Genomic DNA, 15724 nt, shown 5'->3' with positions numbered 1-15724 from the left:
AATAATTGAATTAATTGGCTTGTTATGCAACATTACATACACATGTATGAAGAAGCGTTATTTGGATTTTAGAATAGGCGATCGGATTTCAAGAAGCGTTAATTGGATTTCAGGATTGATAATTGGATTTTAGAATGTGCCAATTGGATTTAAGAAGTAGGCAATCAATTTTCGGAATACCTCAATTAGATTTCAGAAATCGTCCACTTTATTTTGGACTCATATACGTAAAATAAGAGACTATTGAGGACGACATTTTATTATAAGAATATTCACCGACTATCATATGACGTATAGCTTTTGCATCCGCATAGAATGTTGTGGCGTGTTGTGCTGCCCGACCGAAATCTCTTCCTGCTACTGTCGCTTTTGCTTCATCCATTTTCCTTTCGATATACATATGTATTGGAGCCGTTCGGGCACAAGAAAATTCGACTTCACATGATTTTTAATTTTAGACCATACCGTTTCTGTTGGATTAAGTATTGGAATGTATGGCCCCAAGCGTAACAACGTGCTCTTCCGTTTGTGAACTCATTTATTGTAGCTTCTAGCTTGCTGTGGCATGGTGCATTGTCGGAAATTACCACAACGTCGTCCAAAGCATTACTTTGTCCAACCCTTCGACGTAACACTGTAACTCGTTGCCGGTCCATTGCGACAGCTCCACTGGGTGATATATCACCCACTAAGAGTACGTAGAGTGCCTTTTCTGCCGGATACTGCTGAACTGCGCGATGGCCAACTCTTGATCGTCCTTGTGTATTCCAGCAAAAGAGTTTAAAGTTCGTTTCGTCAATCCAGATAATTTGGTGGGCTGATTGAATATAACTGTTTACATCGTGCACATATTGCGCTCGCTTCGCGTTGTTTAGCGAACTGTTCATTGTCACGGGTTCAACATGTAACTTTTCAATAGTGTAGAGTATGCATTCCAAATAATTGGCAACTGTGGAACCCAAAACAGTTTTTTTTTTATAAGGAATTCACTGCTACCTCAGTGAAACATGCGGCCGATTTGTTTGCTGATTTTTTTTACGTCTAATTTCGCTTTGGACGAAGAAGTGTCCGACGATGATTTAGATTGTATTCGACGGAACCTTTCTTCTACCACGTCTTCTCCCCTTGACTTTGGCGCACCCGTTCTTTCCGATGAGGACATAATTAAAGGGATAAGATACATAAAAAATTCTTCGCACACTGGTGCTGATGGTCACTCGGCAATTCTATTTAAGAGTTGTGATTCGTTGATGGAACCGCTGAAATTATGATTCAACAAATCTTTATCATCTGGAGTTTTTATCGATGATTGGAAGCGAACTTCTATTACCCCAATATTTAAGATCGATTGTATGAATAATATTTCTAACTACAGACCAATCTCAAAACTCCTCAACCGTTGCCAAACTGTTTGAAGCTATCGTTAATGAGAAACTTTACTTTCACGTCGAACATTTGATCTGTTCTAAATAATCAACATGGTTATGTTGGCGCGAGATCTACGCTAACTAATCTTTCTGTCTTCACTGAAGACTGTTATGCAGTTTTTCGTCGAGGCGTGCAGGTGGATACGATTTAAACGGATTTCTCCAAAGCCTTTGACAAAATTTCCCACAAAATTCTTATAACTAAGTTGGAGTGCTTTGGCTTTCATTCAAATTTTTTAAAGTGGACTAAGTCCTACTTGTAAAGCTGGATAAGTGCGGTTGTCGTAGATGGTGTTGCTTCGGACCCTTTTGTTGCTATCTCAGGTGTGCCTCAGGGTAGCATATTAGGACCTCTATTCTTTAACCTGTTCATTAATGATATCTCTTCGTGTTTTTCATCTTCTAAGTTTCTGCTTTATGCGGATGACTAGAAACTTTACTCAGAGATTGGCTGCACCAATGACGTTACAGCTCTTCACCTGGAGCTTAATAAGCTTAATAATTGGTGCGTTAGGAATCGATGGTATCTAAAGATTGATAAATGTCACAAAGAGACGTTCACTAAACTGCACAATCCCTTGCACACATCGTATAGCATTGCAAACTCTACGCTTGAGTCGGTTAACGAAGTCAAGGATCTGGGGGTGTACTTTGACACTAAGTTTACGTTTGCTATGCATATTAATTATACGATAAAAAACTCGCTTGCTATGCTTGCATTTGTACGAAGGAACTCTTCTAATTTCTCAGATCCATACACACTTAAGATGCTGTTTTCTGCTTTTGTGCGATCTAAATTAGAATACGCGGCATTTATTTGGAGACCATATCATGCTATTCATATTAACAGGTTGTAGAGAGTTCAAAAAAATTTCCTCCGTTTCGCTAAACTTCATACTCCCGCTTCCGTCATATGAGTCTCGGTGCCGTCTAATCAGCCTTCTGTCCTTAAATGACAGAAGAACACTCTTGGCGATATCTTTTATATCTGACATTGCTAAAGGCAGGATTGACTCTCCCTTCTTGAGAGGTTGCACTTCAATGTTCCGAGTAGAAACCTCCGCCGCTTTCAGGTATTTCGTGTTGGCTTCAGCAAAACGGCATATAATGCTTATGCTCCTATTAATAGAACTCTAGCTGAGTTTAACGTCGTCGCAAATTCTTTAGACCTAGACTTATCAGTTTCCAAATCCGCTCTTAAAGTCATTTCCAGTAAAATCCAGTAAAAGTTTTTACGAATTGTCATGTTTTGGCGTTTACGTACGCAAAAAATTGCAAAGTAGGGGAAATTGAGAGAGCGAAAAATGACAGTTGAAGTTGCAAGTTTTTACTGGATTTTACTGGATAAATTTTTACTTGTAAGAATTTGCCAGTACGAAAAACAGCTGATAGCATGTTGCTGGATTAAATTTAAACTAATAAGGAAGCTGTTTGCGGGTTTTTATTGTTGGATTTCACAAAATAGATCTATTTAAATATAAAATATATTGTTTTATTAGGAATTTGCTGCGAATAAACATCCAATTTATCAGCTGTTCATCAAACTTGCAAATTATTACTGGAATAGCGTTCGCGTACTTTTTTGAAAATTTTTTCTATGAGAGCGAATTCTTAGAAATAAAGTTACTGGAGAGTTACTGGCAAGTTACTGGATAATTTTTAAACAAACACAACTAGTGTAATTAAACTAGTAATATTCTCCAACATGTGTAGTCTGTAAGAATATTTTTGTTCATTGACTTCAGTAATAAATAAATAAATAAAGACGTGGGGCGAAACCCGCGGATAAAACCCTGCAATAACAGTGACTATCATTTGACAAATCATTTAAGTGGAAAACTTGGTGCAATCCCGTATTCCTCGGACTCGGACTAGTAAAACTGTCAAAAAATAAAAATTCGCTCAGAGCGAGAGAGTAACATTGAAAAGTATGGGATCGCTTTCTAGTAAAAAATGGTAACTTCTGTTAACTTCAACATAACCTCCAAATTTTGGTTGTAAATTTTTGCTTATTTTGTATGTTAACACACTCAGCTCACACATGTAAATAACCAAAAATACTTTCAAATTCATTAGAATCCACTTAAACAAGTTGTTAGCGCAGTTACTTGCTTGTTCATTTGAATGTATTAGTCTATTTGTACCTTAATGTTGTTAGAGTAGTCACTTGCTTGTTCAAGCGAGCCAATCCTCTGAATGTACCATAATGTAATGTAACGATTGTTATCGATTTCTAATTTTGTAAAAACGACCACATCACTAATGAAAAAACTCATTCGTGATCTGGAGTTTTAAGCGGAGGAAGCACACAAAAGTGTAAGAGTTGTTTTTTATTGAAAAATTATTAATTGTAACCTAACGTATGTGTATTTTTTAGGAAATAAAGCATCACGCCTTGTAAAGCGTTTTTCTCAGCAAGGCTAGCTCTTATTTTTTCGTTCCTCGCCAGATCACGTTTCAACACAAGTAATTAAATACTTTTCAACATGAATTAGCAGAGTGTACTTTTCTTTTGTTTACAATTTGGTTGCCAAACACACTACAGCTGATCGTTTGACACATTTACCAGAATTTACCAGCAAAAAATTTTCGGACTAAAACTGGTAACTTCTGACAGAGAGAGAAACGTATTTACTCTCTTTTTTGTCCTCTCAATAGTCAGAAAATCGAGTACGGGATCGATTTCCAGTAAAATCTGACTGATTCTGACTATTTCTGACTAGTCCGGACTCGTACGGGATCGCAACTACTGATAGAGATGTAAATATTTGTGTACATGTGATCTTCCGTCTTCCTCCAACTTATGGCCTTATTTAATGGTCTCTTTTTAACCAACGCAAAATTTGCAAATGTGTTAGTAATATAAATGAGAATGTGTTAGTTTCCATCACACAATTCTTGTACAGTAAACAGGAAGGTCAGGATATTTTGACTACGCTAATCTCAAAAACCACTGAACGGATTTATACGAGATTTTTTAAGTATAATCTGCATCGATAGAAATATTATCCTTAGTACTTTAAATTCCTATAGGGTTGCCACCTGTCTAAAAAATTATTAGATCCGCACTGTTCGTTGGATTACAAGAAATGAGGTGTCAAAAAAAAGGGCTCGGCTTTTAGATGTTCAATAATTTATTACTTTCTGAGTAGGGTTGCCACTTTTTAAAAATTATAAGATCTTCACCGTTTGTTGGACTAAAAACTGAGGTAGCAAGTGAAAGGATATGGTCTCTGTATGTGCAATAAGGTTTTATTTTTTATTTAAAAATTATGTATGTATAATACGCGAGGGCATTTTTTGTTAATGACATTAGATTTGCACAGTTCATTCAATTTAAAAAAAAATGAGGTGTCAAATGAAAAGGCTTGACCTTCGAATTGCAGTAAGGTTTTATTTTTCGAAGAGGGCTGCAACCTGTGCGAAAAATTTAAAATTGTGGGCTGCTCGTTAGATTGCAAGAAATCAAGTGCCAAATGAAAGGACTTGGCCTCGGGATGCGCAGTTATAAATTATTTTTTTAGTAGGGTTGAAACCTGTTTAGTGGTTAATCGCATCTTATTTAATATCTACACATTCAGCGCGTGGCGAAGCCTCGCGTCTACGAGGCCGTCTAGTATTATCTATATATAAAAACGCCACAAGAAAATTTTGCAATCCCTTTTTTGGAGGCACTGTTCGCTCGATTACAATATAACTTCCTCTAATCCAGAAATGTTATTCCCGATACATAGGCGCGTGGCATCTGACATATAGACTAAAATGTAAAAACCACTATATCTCTAAAACCAATTATGCTGCGGAACTGAAACTTAGCACAGATGCATAGATTGTAACTAAATACCCTACTTACGGTGAAAAATGGTATGTACTTGGAAAGTGGGCGTGGCACTTCCCATACAAACCGAAATTCTCATATCGCTTTTCTCTGGAACCACCTATGCTAACGTCCTGAAATTGGACACAGCAACATATGTTGTCAATACCGTACTTTCGGCAAAAAGTGGTAGTTTTTGGAAGAGGGGACGTGGTACCGCCCATTAAAAACTGAAATTCTCATATCGGTTATCTCTGCAACCGCTTATTATACGGTAATGGAATTTTATACACCTACATTTATACACATATAAAATCGCAAGAATCATTCAATTGGGAACGATTTTCTCCCAGATTTTAAAATGGCATTGAATAATTGTTGTTTTGTGCAAAACTTTTAAGAAGGATCAGTGCGTTTGCCTTCCGATAGATTCCGCAGGGATTGAAATCATATTTATGATCAGATTTGTTTCACTTTTAGAACACATATGAGTAGTCCACTTGCAAACAGCGTTATGTGATTTTATAATAGAAAGCCATAAATTTGAAAAAAAAAACGAATATAAAAAGATGTTGCACTGTGTTGTTACAAAGAACGTAAATCTATAAGAAGAGACAACACGTTATAATTGTAACGAGTGGGAACATCAGGAGCGTTCTTTCTCTTTTACCCAAATACGTTTTGTGATTGGATGAAAAGAGAAGGTGCGCTCCTGATGTTCACACTCGCTACAATTATAACGTGTAGTCTCCTCTTATAGATTTACGATCTTTGGTTGTTAGTAGACATGAAATAACTTGAAATACTGGTACGTTATCCACCAAAAACTAAAAATCCAAAAAATTGTACATAGCGCACTTTGCAAGTGGACTACTCATATGAGTAACATAAAATTTTGTGTAACTTGGTAGCCCAGTCGTGTGATGAAAAAATATTGGGCTTTGGCCATGATGCAATAATGAAAGGTGTTGTACGTTGTGACAGCTCGAAATCGAACTACCTTAGGTCAATATTGTATTTTGGAAGTACAAGAAAAACGGGAAGAAAAAAAGCCCTTTAGTTGAAAAAGTACTCAATTTTATGCCTTCTCAACAGCGTTCCGATTATCTGAATAGGTATACATATGGCTTGGTAGTCTCATAAAGTTGTAGATAATTAAAATAATATAATAAGGCGTGTTTTTATTCACAGGAATATGATAATATGCTTAAAATTTTTGAGCTGATGAATACCCAGCTAGAACAGTATGGCATATATAACTCCTTATATAAGCCGCATCACTAAGAAAATTATCCCTTGTGAATTTGAAATGTTTCCCTTATATTGTACAGGCCAAATAGAGGAATTAATTTACGTGTGATCTTTTGTCCCCCTATTTCATATGGGCTTCTTGTGCGCATATATCAGGTTTCATAGCTGTTGGCCATACCAATTCGTGTTCTCGAGAAAAAAAAAATGTCACGATTCAAAAATCTGATCTGATCTGATGGCCAAATTCTTTTCTAAAAATTTTGAAAATTCTTCGTTTTTTGGCCTATATTTGCTTTGTATGGTATTTGCCATAAAATATAGGCCAAAAACGATAAATGTTCAAAATTTGGAGAAAAAAGATTTTTCAGATTTTTGGATCGTGAAAATTTTTTTCTCGGAGAACACGAATCGATCTAGTAAATCTGAGTATGAGGCATTATTGGTATGCCAACAGCTATCAAGCCTGATATATTCGCACTAAGGTTTTGTTGTGTTCCACAGTGTTATATAAGGGATACTTTGAGGAATCATATAAACAATTATACATACATTACCCAAGTTCACGTACATCCAAATTATTTATTTGTTTTTGAAATTAACAATATATTTCAGAATTTATAATTAATACGTTGTGTTCATTTTAGTAAATCCACTTTGATTTTTAATTGTACAAAATTTATTATATACATACAGTATCGGTCATATCAATAGCAACCCTATTTCAAAGTGATATTATTTCCCTCTCATGTTAATTTATTTCTATTTCTATTTGAGCACTCAGTTTTATAGCCCCTTCAATTTTAGTCTTATTATATGCAAGTTTGAATTGGCTAAAAATTACCTTTGATTTTTTTTTTCTTTTTTTAAAAAGCAATCGCATTTTTGGCTAGTATGTATCAGGAAGAATGGATAAGGATTGAGCCAAGAACTTGTGTGAGCAAATCCAATTTTTAGCAACAAATGTCAGTTACGCGGTTTTGTACTTAAACGACGATGCTTATATTAACACGAACGCTGCAATTTAATACACGGGTGAAGCAGTAACGCAGCACAGCAGAAGCATACAAACAATCTGCAAATAATGGCTTTTTAGGTTTTTAACAAACAAAAACCTGGTTTCACCTTACTTCAACGTGTCTAAAGCACAACGCACACACTAATGCAAAGGCGCAACTGGGACGCAACACTATAAAACACGGGCGGAGCAATACACGGGCGGAGCAGGAACGCAGCACAGCAGAAGCGTCCACAAAATCTGCAAATAAATGGTTCATTAGGTTTTGAAATAACAAAGAGCTGGTTCCAACTTACTTCAAAATATCTGCAGGATGATGCACACAATCAAATTCGGCCGCAGCTGCAGTTCACCAGAGAATGCTGCAAATGGAATGGTTCATCAATGAAGTCAAAATAATATGTTGTAACTTACGTGTATTAGCTCTTAATTACAATACCAGCACAGGTCGGCCAGGAAAACACTAAGGAAATTACCTAATAAATGCAAAATTATAATTAATTTGTAAAATAATTCGGTTTTATTACAATACTTACCAAATTTCAAGCAATTAGAAAACAAATGTCAGCGAATAAGAACAAAACGAACAACGAAAATTGAATCAATGTAGCTTGTTTAGAATTTTTTTCTAATATTTTGGGAAATGTTCAGTGAAATTAGCAAAGAAACAACACAGTTTCTCCTAAGGTAGTTCAAGATGGCGGATTAGAGCGAGAAGTTGCCAACGTATAACACCTTTCATTATTGCATCATGGGCTTTGGCCCAGTCTTGACAAAAACCAGTGTGACACCGCCGTTAGAGAAGGAAATATTATCTTTTGTTGTAAACCCTCAAGATACTTTCTCGACCGTTAACGATTCTGATGAAAAAAGAAAGAGTTTTTGTATGTAGATGTGGGCAATTTAGTTTTTAACCTCCAAGAGGATCTCTGACGAATATAATCCAAAAACTTATTTACAGTTTGAATTGGTATATGTTTGATATATTAGTCAGTGATGAACATCTCATCTATACATACAAATACATATGGATATTTTTGATAAATGAAAATCGAGGTTCCTTTTTTCATCTAATTTCAAAAGCCACTGAATAAATTTTGAGGAGACTTTGTGGAATTAGCATTAATCAATCCAGTATTAACGTTCACAATTATATTTTAAGTTTTCCTATGAATTATGCTGGTGGACTTCAAAATAGTAATTCGCATAAAGGAGTTAGTATTGGTGACAGGTAAAATTCAAAAGTGTATGAAAAAAGATGTCGAATTTCGACAACTGGGCGATACTAGTTTAAATAAATCGCAGTCTGTGTAAAAGAGGAAATTTTAATAATGGTCCCGTTTTAGCCATCATAAATTTAAAAATAAATTTTGGACATTCAGCGCGTGGCGAAGCCTCGCGTATACCAGTCCGTCTTGTATTTAAATAAATCGCAGTGTGTGTTTATTAAAAAAAAAAACATAAACAAATTTATTTATGAAAAAACATCAAAAGCAAGGAGTGGATTGAATAAAAGCCACTTTAAGAACACCATCGCTGAACCAAATATTTATTTATTTTTTGTTAGTCTTGGTTTCGCTATCTAAATGTTTAACTTTCTCCTGTCATCTGTGTTGATCTTTGCTACATATGTATAATGTGATATATATTTTATTTTATTTTTGTTTTAAGTAATCTGTATGTACTTTATTTTACTGGTATTTTTAATCTCTGTTTTGTACTATAAAAGATCTATGATCTTATTGTACTAATATTTTTTCTCTTAATAAATGAAATGAAATGAAATAAGTGAGGAAGTTTTAATAATGGTCCCGTTTTAGCCATCAGAAATTTAAAAATAAATTTTAGACATTTGTACGAGCCGTAGTCGACACATTTGTCTTGAAAAACGACCGAATCATGCAAATATTTACTCACATTTCAAAAATTCATTTACATTTTAGGGTATATAAAAAACTGCTCCTTTTCCGTACGTTCGCATTTTCCAGTCAAAAATCCCTACATGATTCGTCGTTTGTCTTCGTAGCGTATGGACGTGTGAGAAGTTGCAGCGGAATTTTGGAAGTGTTGCTGAAGAGTGGTGGCAGTTATCAATTTATCTGGTGTTCGACGCATAATATTAGTTTGAATTTATTAAAGTTATAGTTGCTGATTAAAGTTGTTAAATACAATATAGGCACATTATTGTACACCTGAGTAGAGGTGTGTGAGCTCAAATTGTCGTTTTATATCGGGTGAGTGCTTTTTCTGTGGCTGAAAATTTTCTAAATTATAAGTAGCGGTTGTTTCATACACAAAATGGCGGACGCCTCGGCGTCGCCGAGTGATGCCATCATGGCCGGCGTGTCTTATGGACCAACGCCTGCTATTATGGGTAAAAATGCAAAGACTAGAAAAAAAGGGAGACCTGCTCCAATTAATGCCAAAAAAAAGAAAGATAGTGGCATGCAAAATGCGAATTCCTTACTAGAAAACTTCTCTGATTCTAGCGAGGATATTAATTTTGTGCAAAATGAGCCTGAAATTCCACTTAGTGGCATGCTCGTGAAGCGTGGTACGTACAAGTTAGTTCAAACTAATCCCAGTGAAAATTGTGATACTGTGTCGGGTACAGTTATGACCAAAATTGTTTTTTGCGAGAGTGATGGTGAAGGTAAGGGGATTTGTGCCAGTGATGAGGGGGCGCACATGGAAATAGGCGACCAGGGCAAAATTAATGGAGATGATGGGGTTTACTTAAATTCCGGCAATTGCAATAATAGGACTGAAAAGAATAAGACGGGTGTGACAAATGTGAAGAGTAGTGACTGCTCAGCGTTTCCCGATGGAAATGCTGTGACTAGCCTTAGGCAAGTTGTTGACGACGGTTATCGGACTGAGCATACGGCTGTGAACACAGGTGGGGTACAGGTGATGTCAAATGAGCGTGGAGTTAAAGGCGCTGTTTCCAAAAATCAGAATAAAGAGTCTTCAAAAACTGGTGATAGTGCTGGTAATGATAGTGGGTACAGTCAATTATATCAAGTTGGCTATAGGGGGGAAGCTATTGTACTCATGGACACTTCCAAAAGTGTTAATTTTGAGAACAAAAGGTTGAAGAATGGACTTTTTTTATTTGATAAAATTCGGAAATTTAATTTAGAAGGGATGGACAACATCCTAGCCGTTGGAAGGTCCTTGTACAAGGTATTTTTCAACTCGATCGAAAATGCAAACAAGAGTGTTAGTAACAGCAAATTAAAAGAGATGGGTATTCGGGTTTTTATACCGAGAAGTTTTATGGAGACGTATGGAGTAATACGACAAGTGCCATTGGATTTTCAAGAGGATGAGATTTTTAACAACATGCAATCCAATATAAAAGTTAAGTCCATTTCTCGCATCACGAGGCGTGATCCGGACAATAAAGATAGATTTTTACCTACATTTTCTATCAAGATTGGGTTTGAGGGTAATGCGATCCCTGAAACTATTAAGATTTTTTGCGTGAACTTTAAGGTGTGCCACTTTTTCCCCAGGGCAAAACAGTGCTTCAACTGCGGGAGGTTAGGCCACACCAAATTATCTTGTAGAGCCAAAAACCGATGTATCATTTGTGGTAAAGACGAGAGGTATGTAGGAAAGTGTACTGGAAGTGAGACTAAATGTATTTTGTGCGGTGGGGATGATCATGTGTCTGTCAACAAGAATAAGTGCCCAAGTTGGGAAAAAGAGAAAAATGTAATTGAGATTATGACGATAAAGAAGATGTCGAAGCGCGAGGTCTATGACTCGTATGGGGATACACTATCCAATAACAGATTTTCTATTTTAGAAGATTATGGTACAAATTTTCCCGTATTAGGTGGGAATGGTGGAAATATACAAGATAATGAGGTTATAGTTAATAGGACTCTGACTAAGAAGAGGTATAATCAGGTGACAAAAATGAATGTGAGGCAGGAAAGGGTAGTAAATAGTAAAAGCAAAAGTACTGAGATAAAAGGAGGTAGTAAACCGGTTTTTGAAAATACTAAGTGGGAGAGAACATCGGAGATTGAAAAGCTTTTAAATTTGTTAGTTGAAAAGTTTAATATTCAAGCGGATGAACCTATATTAAAGGTTTTAAGTCTTCTGGTTAAAGAAAATGTGAATGACAGACTTAAAGTTAGTTCAATCAATGATGGCAGTAAAGATTTTACAACTTAATTGTCAGAGCCTGAAAGCTAATCGTAGCTACATTGAATATTTTATTGAGCACAACAGTATTGATATTGTTGTTCTCCAGGAAGTGTTTTCCTTGGGGGATATTAAAGAAGGTCACAAGTTAATAGACTTTAATTTAGTTATTAAGAATCGTCCTGATGGATATGGAGGAGTTGCTATAGGGGGTAGGAAGAATATAAAGTTGCAGCGTGTAAGGTTTAATACAGTACATGACATAATAGTGGTTAAAACTACAAATCTTGATAGAAATCTGTTGATTGTTTCAGCATATTTTCCGCCTGGAACGAATAGGTTTCTTTTGGATTATGAGTTGAGTAAATTGTTATTGTTTTTGGATGGTAAAGAAGAGGTTCTGCTGCTTGGTGATTTTAATGCCAAAATGCGGGACTGGGGGTGTAATAAAGACGATCCTAAGGGTAGAGTGCTCAAAAATGCTACTATGAAGGCTGGGCTGGTATGTTTAAATAATGGCAATCCGACTTTTGTGGTAAATAGGGTGACTCAGCAGGGTTTATCTGTGCTGGATCTATCGTTCACAAATATTTCTGGAGGGTTAAAATGGGAATGTAATCTGGGATATGTTGGGGGAAGCCATCATAGGCCTATTGTTATTGAAGTAGAAAATGTAGCTAAAAGGCCTAATATGTTTTTGCAAAAGAGAAAACTTGCTTCTGCTCTTGCGGGTTGTGTTGTTAGTGGGGGGCTGGATAGTATTGTAAATGCAGTACAAAATGAGATTAAGAATGCGTCAATTGATTTAAATTCTCTCAAAAGATCCCCTAAGGCTTGGTGGAATGAGGAGCTAAAAAAGCGTTTTAGGCTGGTTTTGGCGGCGAGGAAAAAAGCTGCTTTAACGAACCGTGTTCAGGATTTTGAAAAACTCCGACAATTAGAGGAGGTGTGGAAGAAAGAGGTAAAAGAGGCCAAAAGTAATAGTTACAAATCTAGAATAATGCAATTGAATGAATGTCCAAACTCTGGTGATGCTTGGAGATTTGTTAATCAAGTTAAAGGAGGTAGATATGGTACTAAGTGGATTAGTGAGGATAACGGCAGATATCTCACCCATCTTAAGAATCAGGTGGATCAGCAGGGTGGCAACAGTGGTTGGCGAGTCTTAAGTGGACCCAGTATGGTTAATGAAAGAGATGAGGTAGTTAGTTTCTTGGTTGAGGATCTGGATGTAGTGTTAAAACGTAAAAAGAAATCTGCTGGTGGAGCTGACAGAATTACGTTTGATATGGTCAATAAACTGCCATATGAAACGAAATTATGTCTTGTGAGAGAGTTAGAATCTTGTTTCAATAGTAACATTGTAAAAGAGGAGTGGAGAACGATTAAGATTGTTCCGATTCCAAAAGCCAATAAAGATTTAAGTGATTTTAGGAATTTTAGGCCGATTTCATTACTTTCTGTTGTGGTGAAATGTCTGAACATGTTAATTAAGGATAGATTGAATAATTGGGTTGAAAGTAACAATATCTTACCATGCAATAGCTTTGCGTATCGCAAAGGGAAGTCGGCCTCGATGTGCCTAAATGAATGCTTGCATTGGGCTAGTAGGCTTAAACAAGGGAAAAAGAAAGTGTTTATGTGTGTATTAGATATATCTGATGCTTATAATTGTGTTGATATCTCACTGCTGGGGGAAATTTTGGCTGGGTTTAGGGTGGAAAATAAGATTCGTAACTGGGTGGTAAATTTCTTTTCCAGGAGGGTTTTGGTTTTGGGAAAAGATAGGGTGGAGGTTTCAAATGGTCTTCCTCAAGGTAGCTGGTTATCGCCACTGTTGTTTAACCTATATACTGCAAGTTTGCACTGCTTGGGTGATGATAACATAAAAGTCTTTCAGTTTGCTGATGATTTTGCGCTATTATGTAGCGGGAACAGTTATTGTGAGGCAATTGATAGGTTAAATTTTAAGTTAAATGAAATTAGAACCATGCTTAATAGCTTAAATCTGAATATTAATGTCAGTAAAACTAAATTTCTATTAATGAATTCAACTAGTAATAAAACTTTTTCGCTTAGACTGGATGGGACGGAAGTGCAGCAGGTAAAGAGTATTAAATGGCTGGGTAGGACCATTTGTGCTAATGCGTCAATAAGTAATCATGTGGATAAGGTAAAAAGCGCTGCAAGTTCAGGCAAAAATCTGATTAAGAAGCTTACGACTATTAAGGGGGGGTTGGAACCCAAAGTGGCTATCAACTTCTATAAAGCCTTTATTAGAAGTAAAGCTGAATATGCCAACACGACTTATGCTAATGCTCCTCGAGGGTTTAATAAGAAACTGCAGGGTATTTCAAATGATACGCTAAGGAGGTGTCTAGGGCTTCCACCAAGTTCTCCTATTCATGCGAGATTTGCATTGGCTGGTGAGCTGCCGCCTCTTAAAAGGGCGGAATGGCTTGTGGCCAAGGAATTAGGCAAGCAATGGCTTGTGAATGAAGAACTGAGGAAAGATCTGATGGGCGAGAGCTCTGTTAAATCGAGCTACAGTTTTATTTATTCCAAGTTTCGACATCTATTTAACAAAATTAATGTAAATGTTACTTTTAGTAGACATACTAATTTTCGTGTGGAGACAAGCAGTTAGCTTTTTACTTAAAAAAAACATAAACAGGTGGGTCATAGTCACGGATAGTCTAGCGGCGGTACGTTTGATAGGAAAAAAGGCTTCTACAAATTTTATAGTTGCGTCCATTCACAATATGATTGCTAAGTCAAATTGCGTCAGTGCCATGTTGGTGTGGGTGCCTAGTCATGTAGGTATTGGAATTAACGAAAAAGCGGATCATTTTGCAAGAGCTGCAGTTAGTGAGGGATTACCCATCGAAATGGATCTCACCTTGGGGGAGGCTGTATGCAAATTCAAAGTGCTATTTGGACTGAGTGGGAAGTGGAGTTTAGAGAAATTAGTTGTACTAAAGGTAGTTTTTTTGCGGGTAATATCAGTGATATCAAAAGGCGTCCTTGGTTTACTGACAAAAAATGTAATTTTGGTGTTCATGATATCAAATTAGTTAACAGGTTGATGATGGGACACACATATGGTAGGACGTTTCTAAGCAAATTTCTAAGAGGTGTAAATGATTTATGTGATGTATGTGGAATCAGAGAGACTAGTGATCACCTTATTTTTCAGTGTAGTAAATTTTCAGCCGCTAGAAGCACGTATACCTTTTTTAACAATTGTAATAATTTAAAAGATTTTTTTAATAATTCTAATTTGTATCTTTTTAGTGAGCTAATACACTTTCTACACAAGGTAAAGCTGGACAAAGTCCTTTAGGGTTAATGAGATTGAAATATACATTAATAATAATAAGTATAGTAATATATGTGTACATATAGTTATGTATATTAGAAGAGTAGAGTTTGGATAAAAAAAAAAAAAAGAAAACAAAAAAAAGATAAAATTTCGAGTAATTGAAATTCGTATTGGTGATTTTTATTGCAAAAGACTGTTCATTAAATGATTGTATTGCATTTGTATGGCTGTGATTCGCACCCTTGTAGTGCTTACTAAAGTACAATTCGAGTACAAATTATTAAAAAAAAAAAAAATATATAAATAATTTAAATTATAAGAATAATATTAATTAAGAATGGAGTCAATGTATTCTTTTTTAAAAAAAAAAAAGTAGATTACAATTTTTTTTTGGGTGTAATCCCAAATTTCTGAAGTGCCTAAATTGCTTTGTGAGGTCAGTTTAAGTTACTTAGAGTTAGTTGATTATCTTACGTTTTGACTTCTAATTTTGTCACTGTGTAATTCTTTGCGTCTTAGTTTTTCTGTTTCAAGTTGTAAGCCACCACTCTTGGTCTTCGTGGGATCTTCCCTTCGCTGGACCTGCCTGTGTGGATATACGCTTACGACAAAGACGAATTAGAACTTGCTAAAGTTTGTTGGACAACCTGGCCCCTGAGGTTAATAAGATACCTGGCCAACGTTTTAATGTCTGACGACATTGCTAATTAAAAAAAAAAAAAAAAAAAAAAAAA

The 15724-nt window shown here is 35.9% G+C and overlaps 2 long non-coding RNA genes across 2 annotated transcripts; one reads left to right on the top strand and one right to left on the bottom strand.

Annotated features, from left to right (window-relative positions):
* Positions 1–7473: 7473 nt before the first annotated feature.
* On the bottom strand, positions 7474–8088 carry LOC118736648. Its single transcript, XR_004992755.1, has 5 exons — positions 8047–8088; positions 7925–7986; positions 7807–7872; positions 7623–7750; positions 7474–7567 (listed from the first exon to the last, which is right to left on the bottom strand). It is a non-coding gene; the product is annotated as an uncharacterized LOC118736648 (long non-coding RNA).
* A 6213-nt stretch (positions 8089–14301) lies between these two features.
* On the top strand, positions 14302–15718 carry LOC118735463. Its single transcript, XR_004992600.1, has 3 exons — positions 14302–14342; positions 14963–14987; positions 15510–15718. It is a non-coding gene; the product is annotated as an uncharacterized LOC118735463 (long non-coding RNA).
* Positions 15719–15724: the final 6 nt, after the last annotated feature.

Source organism: Rhagoletis pomonella, unplaced genomic scaffold (assembly GCF_013731165.1).
Source record: "Rhagoletis pomonella isolate Grant_MI unplaced genomic scaffold, Rhpom_1.0 Rhpom_scaffold_00003, whole genome shotgun sequence".
Lineage (NCBI taxonomy): Eukaryota > Metazoa > Arthropoda > Insecta > Diptera > Tephritidae > Rhagoletis > Rhagoletis pomonella.
This window is presented reverse-complemented; position numbering and strand designations above follow the sequence as displayed.